Genomic DNA, 9,340 nt, shown 5'->3' with positions numbered 1-9,340 from the left:
AATCACATGGCGATGTGAACTAGATTATTGACTCTAGTGCAAGTGGGAGACTGAAGGAAATATGCCCTAGAGGCAATAATAAAGTTGTTATTTATATTTCCTTATATCATGATAAATGTTTATTATTCATGCTAGAATTGTATTAACCGGAAACTTAGTACATGTGTGAATACATAGACAAAACAGAGTGTCCCTAGTATGCCTCTACTTGACTAGCTCGTTAATCAAAGATGGTTATGTTTCCTGACCATAGGCATATGTTGTCATTTGATGTACGGGATCACATCATTAGAGAATGATGTGATGGACAAGACCCATCCGTTAGCTTAGCATTATGATCGTTGAGTTTTATTGCTATTGCTTTCTTCATGACTTATACATGTTCCTCTGACTATGAGATTATGCAACTCCCGAATACCGGAGGAACACCTTGCGTGCTATCAAACGTCACAACATAACTGGGTGATTATAAAGATGCTCTACCGGTGGCTCCGAAGGTGTTTGTTGGGCTGGCATAGATTGAGATTAGGATTTGTCACTCCGTGTATCGGAGAGGTATCACTGGGCCCTCTCGGTAATGCACATAACTATTAGCCTTGCAAGCAATGTGACTAATGAGTTAGTTGCGGGATGATGCATTACGGAACGAGTAAAGAGACTTGCCGGTAACGAGATTGAACTAGGTATGATGATACCGACGATCGAATCTCGGGCAAGTAACATACCGATGACAAAGGGAACAATGTATGTTGTTATGCGGTTTGACCGATAAAGATCTTCGTAGAATATGTAGGAGCCAATATGAGCATCCAGGTTCCGCTATTGGTTATTGACCGGAGATGTGTCTCAGTCATGTCTACATAGTTCTTGAACCCGTAGGGTCCGCACGCTTAACGTTCAATGACGATCGGTATTATGAGTTTGTGTGTTTTGATGTACCGAAGGTTGTTCAGAGTCCCGGATGTGATCACGGACATGGCGAGGAGTCTCGAAATGGTCGAGACATAAATATTGATATATTGGAATGCTATGTTTGGATATCGAAAAGGTTTCGGGTGAGTTCGGGCATTTACCGGAGTACCGGGGGGCTACCGGAACCCCTCGGGGAGTCTATGGGCCTTACTGGGCCTTAGTGGGAGAGAGGAGGAGGCGACCAAGGTGGGGGCGTGCCCTCCCAAGCCCAATCTGAACTGGGGTGGGGGCCGGCCCCCCTTTCCTTCTTCCTCTCTCCTCCTTCCTTCCTCTCCTACTCCAACTAGGGAAGGGGGAATCCTACTCCCACCGGGAGTAGGACTCCCCCCTTGGGCGCGCCATGAGAGGGCCGGCCCTCCCCCTCATGCACTCCTTTATATACGGGGGAGGGGGGCACCCCATAGACACACAAGTTGATTGTTTAGCCGTGTGCGGTGCCCCCTCGACAGATTTCCACCTCGGTCATATCGTTGTAGTGCTTAGGCGAAGCCCTGCATTGGTAACTTCATCATCACCGTCATCACGCCTCGTGCTGACGAAACTCTCCCTCGACCTCAGCTGGATCTAGAGTTCGTGGGACGTCACCGAGCTGAACATGTGCAGATCGCGGAGGTGTCGTACCTTCGGTGCTAAGATCGGTCGGATCATGAAGACGTACGACTACATCAACCGCGTTGTCATAAGCTTCCGCTTTCGGTCTACGAGGGTACGTGGAAAACACTCTCCCCTCTCGTTGCTATGCATCACCTAGATAGATCTTGCGTGATCGTAGGATTTTTTTTGAAATTACCACGTTCCTCAACAGTGGCATCCGAGCCAGGTCTATGCGTAGATGTTATATGCATGAGTAGAACACAAAGATTTGTGGGCAATAATAGTCATACTGCTTACCAACATGTCATACTTTGATTTGGCGGTATTGTTGGATGAAGCGGCTCAGACCGACATTACGCGTACGCTTACGCGAGACTGGTTCTACCGACGTGCTTCGCACACAGGTGGCTAGTGGGTGTCTGTTTCTCCAACTTTAGTTGAATTGAGTGTGACTACGCCCGGTCCTTGTTGAAGGTTAAAACAACAAACTTGACGAAAAATCAATGTGGTTTTGATACGTAGGTAAGAACGGTTCTTGCTAAGCCCATAACAGCCACATAAAACTTGCAACAACAAAGTAGAGGACTTCTAACTTGTTTTTGTAGGGCATGTTGTGATGTGATATGGTCAAGACGTGATTATATAAATTGTTGTATGAGATGATCATGTTTTGTAACACAGTTATCGGCAACTGGCAGGAGCCATATGGTTGTCGCTTTATTGTATGAAATGCAATAGCCATGTAATTGCTTTACTTTATCACTAAGCGGTAGCTATAGTCGTAGAAGCAATAGTTGGTGAGACGATAACGATGCTTCGATGGAGATCAAGGTGTCAAGTCAGTGACGATGGTGATCATGACAGTGCTTTGGAGATGGAGATCAAAAGGCACAAGATGATGATGGCCATATCATATCACTTATATTGATTGCATGTGATGTTTATCCTTTATGCATCTTATTTTGCTTAGTTCGGCGGTAGCATTATAAGATGATCTCTCACTAAATTTCAAGGTATAAGTGTTCTCCCTGAGTATGCACCGTTGCGACAGTTCGTCGTGCCGAGACACCACGTGATGATCGGGTGTGATAAGCTCTATGTTCACATACAATGGGTGCAAGCTAGTTTTGGACAAGCAAAATACTCGGGTTAAACTTGACGATCCTAGCATATGCAGATATGACCTCGGAACACTGAGACTAAAAGGTCGAGCATGAATCATATAGTAGATATGATCAACATAGTGATGTTCACCATTGAAAACTACTCCATCTCACGTGATGATCGGACATGGTTTAGTTGATTTGGATCACGTGATCACTTAGATGACTAGAGGGATGTCTATCTAAGTGGGAGTTCTTAAGTAATATGATTAATTGACCTTTAATTTATCATGAACTTAGTCCTGATAGTATTTGCATAACTATGTTGTAGATCAATAACTCGCGATGTAGCTCCCCGTTTATATTTGATATGTTCCTAGAGAAAACTAAGTTGAAAGATGTTAGCAGCAATGATGTAGACTAGGTCTGCGATCTGAGGATTATCCTCATTGCTGCACAGAAGAATTATGTCCTTGATGCACCGCTAGGTGACGGACCTATTGCAGGAGCAGATGCAGACGTTATGAACGTTTGGCAAGCTCGGTATGATAACTACTTGATAGTTTAGTGCGCCATGCTTTACGGCTTAGAACCGGGACTTCAAAAACGTTTTGAACGCCATGGAGCATATAAGATGTTCCAAGAGCTGAAATTGGTATTTCAGACTAATGCCCGAGTTAAGAGGTATGAGACCTCTGACAAGTACTTTGCCTACAAGATAGGAGGAGAATAGCTCAACCAGTGAGCATGTGCTCAGATTGTCTGAGTACTCACTACAAAAAAAATACACTTCCGTGATGATACGTGTTTGTCACAGTAGGTCACGTTTTCTGTCATGCATGTACATCCATGACAATTTTATGACAGAATCAAGATAGTCATACCTGTGCTGTCGTAGAAGTGTTCCCTGACATTACCAAAATTATCATCACGGAAGTGTCCACTTCCATGACGATAAATCACGCGTCACAGAAGTGCTTTCGTCAAGGGTGACCGACACGTGGCATCCACCATAACGGAACGCCGTTAAGCTATCGGGTCCGGTTTTGGATCCGATAACCCGTTAACAGCCCAGACTAATGGGGATTTTCCACGTGTAAAATTCTGATCGGCTGACAGAAACACGTGTCAGCTCCGCGTTGGCACAGGTGTCACTCATCCAATGGGTGAGATGCGCCTATGATATGTTGACACGTGGACCGGCCCAAAAGTGGCCCATAAAGTTTAAATGGGCCGGCCCAACTAAAGGCCCGCAAGATTCTGCGGACCATAATGGGCCGGCCCAGCTAAAGGCCCACGAGATTTTGCGGACCATAATGGGCTGGCCCAGCTAAAGGCCCACAAGATTTTGCGGGCCATAATGGGCCGGCCCAGGTAAAGGCCCACAAGATTTTTGCGGGCCATAATGGGCCGGCCTAGGTGAAGGCCCACAAGATTTTTGTGGACCATAATGGGCCGGCCCAGCTAAAGGCCCACGAGATTTCGCCGACATTAATGGGCTGGCCCAGCTGTAGGCCCACAAGATTTTGAGGACCCTAGTAGGCCGACCCATTAACTGGCTGCCATGTTTTGGGCCAAATGCCGGCCCATATTTGATCCGGTCCATTAATGCCTGCCACGTTCCGGGCCTAACAATGGCCCATATGAGATTCGGCCCGTTAAAAGCCTACCACGTTCTGGGCCAAATTACGGCCCAGATCAGGTCCGACCCTTTAAGAGGCTTTGGGCTAAATTATGGCCCATATCAGATTCGGCCTATCAACTGGACGCTATGCTTTTGGGCCCACTTGCTAAAGGCCCATTTAGTAATTCGGCCTGATATTAGTTTCGGCCTGTTAAGGGCCCATTTAACATTTCGGCCCTATATTAATTTTGGCCTATTAAAAGCCCATCATATAGTTGGGCCTAACTACGGCCCGGTTTGCATCCGTCCTGCTCGTAGCCGATAATCTGATTGGGCCAAACAAGGACCGAGACAATTTTGGCCTGTTAAAAGCCCGTGATTTGATTAGCACAATCATGGGCCGGGGTCCATTTCGGGCTTCTGCCGGCCCGTGAGCTGTTCGGCACGTTTCAGGCCCAACCTACTTCTCAGCCTCCTAAAAGCCCATTGAGTTTTCTTGCGAAAAGAGGGCCGGCGGTTTACTCGACCTATTAAAGGCTCGAATCTACTAGTGGGCCAGTTTACATTTAGGTCTTCTAACGGAGCAAGATGACGGGGCCCATGATGCGGATCATACATCGTGATTGCATGACGGCCCGATTATGTACCGTAATTTTACGGTTTGGCCGGTTCACTGCGAAGACAGGATATATATACAGTAAAATAACTGCAGCATGGTGAATAAGAAAAAACCTAGACTATACAATAAAGAAAGTACGTCATATTACATCCACTGGGCATCAAAGTTCGCCACTATGATAATAAAGCACAAGCAGACAATAGATTACATACACGGGGCACCAAAGATCACCACCGGTGCAACTAAACACGCTGAAAAAATAATATACAAAACCGACATCACTTCAATAGAGTTCAAGAAAGGTTAGCCCTGCTGGGGAGCTGCAGCGCAAGCAGCTGAGCAAGCTGATGAGACTGCGCTTGTTTAACACTTATATCCTCCTCACTCTGAAAGATAAACAAGCAGACAGATGACAGGTTTTGCACATAAAAGTATCAGTGCTGACAATTCATCACATTTCTTACTGACGAATAAAGTGACACAGTTTAAAATTGCATTTAACACAATATGGTATTGTTCAGGTCAAGACATGGCAGGAAATGACATTGTGAAGGAGTTGGCAGCTTCCCGACACCACTCGATTATAGATCAAGAATTCATAAGTATCAATGGTTAGTGTGCTGTCAATTTATCCCATTTCAGATTGGCAAATAAAGAGACGGTTTAAATAATAGTAGAATGATATGTCATTGTTCATAGTTAAGACATTGCAGAATATGACATTGTGCTGTAGTGGGTAGGTTCACCACACCACTGGATTATGGATCAAGAACACAAGCATACATGCAGTGCAAAAGAAGATCACTTGCTCTGTATAGGTTAATTTACATGGTATGAAGAAGGAACTTGGTTGTACAACTGAAAACTTAAATTGAGAAGGACAAACTTTTGTTTATGAACTACATAATAAACTTTAAACATGCAATTTAATGCAAACACTAAAAATAAACAGCTGTTGCAGTCATGCCTAACCAAATATACACAACAAAGTTTGAAGGCTTGAGAAGGAAAAACTTACATTATTGGTGAAGTCAGGCTCTATAAAGCCCTTGTCCATGCTGATGGGGGGGGGGCAATTCAAGAAGTTTACCATAGAATCTTCTTCATAAGCATTGCCTTTATTCTACATTTTATTAAGAGTAAATATAGATGTGACAATATAAGAAAAAATGGAGAATATTTAAGATAAGATGAAGAGTGATGCTACATAACCAAGTAGCTATAAATGTAAGTACAGCGATACAGGCAAAAGGTACAGCCAAGAGCAATGCAGAGCTAAACTTCTTCAGTACCATCGGTGTTATCCAACCTTATGGTAAGAGTAAATATAGATCTTATGTGTAGAAAATGGAGGGCAAAGGAAAATAAGCTGCAGAGTGATGGTACATGAACAACTACCTGTCAATATAAGTACACTGATAAAGGACAGCAGGTACTTACAAGAACAATGTAGAGCTAAAAATTTTCATTGGCATTGGATATATTCTACACTAATGTAACCATTCATACAGATCAGATAATTTGGAGCGAACAATTGATAAGAAAGCTATCATGCATACTGCTGTCACATAATGAACCAGGTATGTATGCAAGTACAGTGATACAGGACAATAGGTACTAACAAGAGCAAAGCAGCGGGCAGCATATTTGCGATATCCTGTCGTTCTTTTCAAACCAGAATTCTTTTTCGAGCAGACTTCCTGCAAAAAAGATCCGTAAGGCACATGCGGAAAAGTAGAAGTTCAAATTGTCATGCGATATCATAGACAGTACCTCATCCTCGAAACGAGACCAGTGCATAAAAAGGTTTTTCCATTCAATGTCTTCTAAATTTAGCACAGGAGACTTCACCAGAAATTCGTTTATAGACTTGCCATCAAAGTGTGATTTCCTCAGGTAACATCAATACTGCTGCAATGCTTCCTTGAAAAGCGCAAGCAAGCTTTGCTCGTCATGACTATCTAGATTGACCCTTGCCTACTTACAACAATGTAATGTAAATCATTGATGTGTTCAATCAGCAGAAAACAGGAAAATAATCACCATGAATAATAGCACATACACATAAGTGGGACAGGAAGATGTGAAAATGGTGTTTGTCTTCACTATAATCTTCCCATGATGGGAATATATGCACGTAGTCCCTAACAACATTGAAAGCATTGTCTTTTAAACTGGGAATAACTGGAATGGTGTTCCAATCTGCAGGAATTGGTCGTCTCTGCAGTTGGGATAGGTCTTCGGCCGGTGGACTTGCTGTACTTTTTGCTGGAGTGGAATTTTTCTGTGGTACGGCTAGTGCTATGGCAACTGAAATCAGCATACCTTTTGCTGGAGTGCAGGTCCTGTGTGGTGCGGCTAGTGGTGTGGCCAGTGAAGTATGGGTACAGTCTGCTGGAGTCGGTCCTACGTTTTGTGTCATTGGTTGTACAACTAATATAAGTGGGGTGCTGTCTGATTTCTCCGGCACAACCACGTTTTCAAGGACTTTGCTGGTGCTCCTTCAGGTTTGGAAATCACCCTCTTCCTCTTTGATGTCTCATACACAAGAACAACATTTGAGTGGAAAAACATGGTATGATGACAGATGGAATATGTATTGATAATGGATGGGCATGGCATCTCGACATATATGATGAGTAAACTAAGCAAATGGCGGTGCAACAAAGTAGAAGAAATGCAAGACAACATATGCAAGATACGCGCAATCAATAAAACCTTGCCAAATTAGAACAGGCACCTTGATGGGTGAACAGGACATGCCATCTGCCTTTGACTCCTCGAGGTTAGACTAGTCATTAGGATCATATTTTGAACAAGAATCAACAGGTGGGGAGCGTATGAGTTTCATTGCATCTAGAATGGCACTCAATGCCTTGGTGCCAATTTTGTAAGTCATTGCGGTGTTTAGCTTCAAGAGTGGACTGCTGCTAGTGCGACACAAAGCAGCTACACAGATCATAGTGTAGATATAACGGGAAAACCGTAAGCATCAGAGTAAAATCAGCAAAGTGGAACTTGCTGGAATATATGTGCTAGTATTGCCGGTACGGCTAGAAAGGCTTCGGATACCAGCTCTCTTCAACTGAAGGTGCGGTACTGTTAATATCAGTGTAACTCTCAAAGGCGACACAACTCCCCGCATTTCCTTGCTATTCTTATAGGATTCAAGTGGGCAGACCACTACAAATCCTATTCCCATGTTTACAAAATCCTACGAATCAAAGAGGCCCGAAGAGTTCAAAGTGTCCATACTAACCGACCGTATAGACCTCTACACTGCAAATGTCCCTGCTCATCTTCACTACAAGGAACATACTGTACTACTATCATACTCCCTCCGTTCCAAAATATAAGTCTTGGTAGAGATTTCCACTATGGATCACATACAGATGTATCCGGATACATTTTAGAGTGTAGATTCACTCATTTTGCTCCATATGTAGTCCATGGTGGAATCTATACAAAGACTTGTATTTAGGAAAGGAGAGAGTACTTATTAAAGAAGAACGGAAGAGGAACATGCTAAAGAAGAGCAAGCAGATCTTGCATAATAAAATGTTCGTTGCGCAGTGCCCACACATGATGAACCAAAGCGCATTAAGAAAGCAACTCCCTGCTGTCTCTCTATATGTGGTGCACGTGCTTTTTCGAAAGTAAAGTAGGAACATTAGCTGACCAATTAAATGTTATCTGTTTTAGTAATATCAGCATCGTATCAGATTCGTACTTGAGCAACAAGTTTGGAATTATGAGTGGCACGTTGTTTAGCTTGATGGATTCAGGAGCAGTGCTAAGCAGGTACGATGATGGTACTGAATATAAAGGCATGTCTGCATGCAAGTTGCGCGACTTTTGTCATTTCGGTCAGTCGACCATTTCAGGTGGTTGGATGAAGATCCTATGTCTCCTAACCCTTCTTCTTCCTCGTCTCTGATTCTTCCCATACAGAACACCGCACGGGCCGCCGGCCGGACCACCGGCCCCCACCGCCTGTGTTCCTCCGCCACCCCCACCCCCATCCCGCCCCCACCCGCGTCGAGTTTTCTTCATTTGGCGAGGCCCCACCACCGCCCCCCACAACCAAAGTCCCCACCCGAGCCCCTTCGTTCGCACCGGCGAACTCCGGCGAGCTCTGAAAAATCGACTGACCCAATTTTGAAATTTAGTCTACTGTGATTTAACTAGTGTGGAATATAAAAGGCGAAAACCATAAGCATTGGGAGTATAGTGTTGAGCGTGCCATGGCGGATCTGAAGGTGCAAACTGGACAAAGGCAACTTCGCAACCAATGTTTGCTTTCAACTAGCAAGTAAGTGATGGGCAAGAAATCAGAGTAAAGCAATGGCGATCTATTTTCTTGCTGCGATAAATAAGTTGAGTAGATATGAAAGAGTACCGCCTCTGGTGCGGCGCCATGTATGCATC

The sequence above is a fragment of the Triticum aestivum genome, chromosome 6D (assembly GCF_018294505.1).
Source record: "Triticum aestivum cultivar Chinese Spring chromosome 6D, IWGSC CS RefSeq v2.1, whole genome shotgun sequence".
Classification (NCBI taxonomy): Eukaryota; Viridiplantae; Streptophyta; class Magnoliopsida; order Poales; family Poaceae; genus Triticum; species Triticum aestivum.
The sequence above is the reverse complement of the archived record's forward strand: the minus strand, read 5'-3'. Positions refer to the sequence as shown.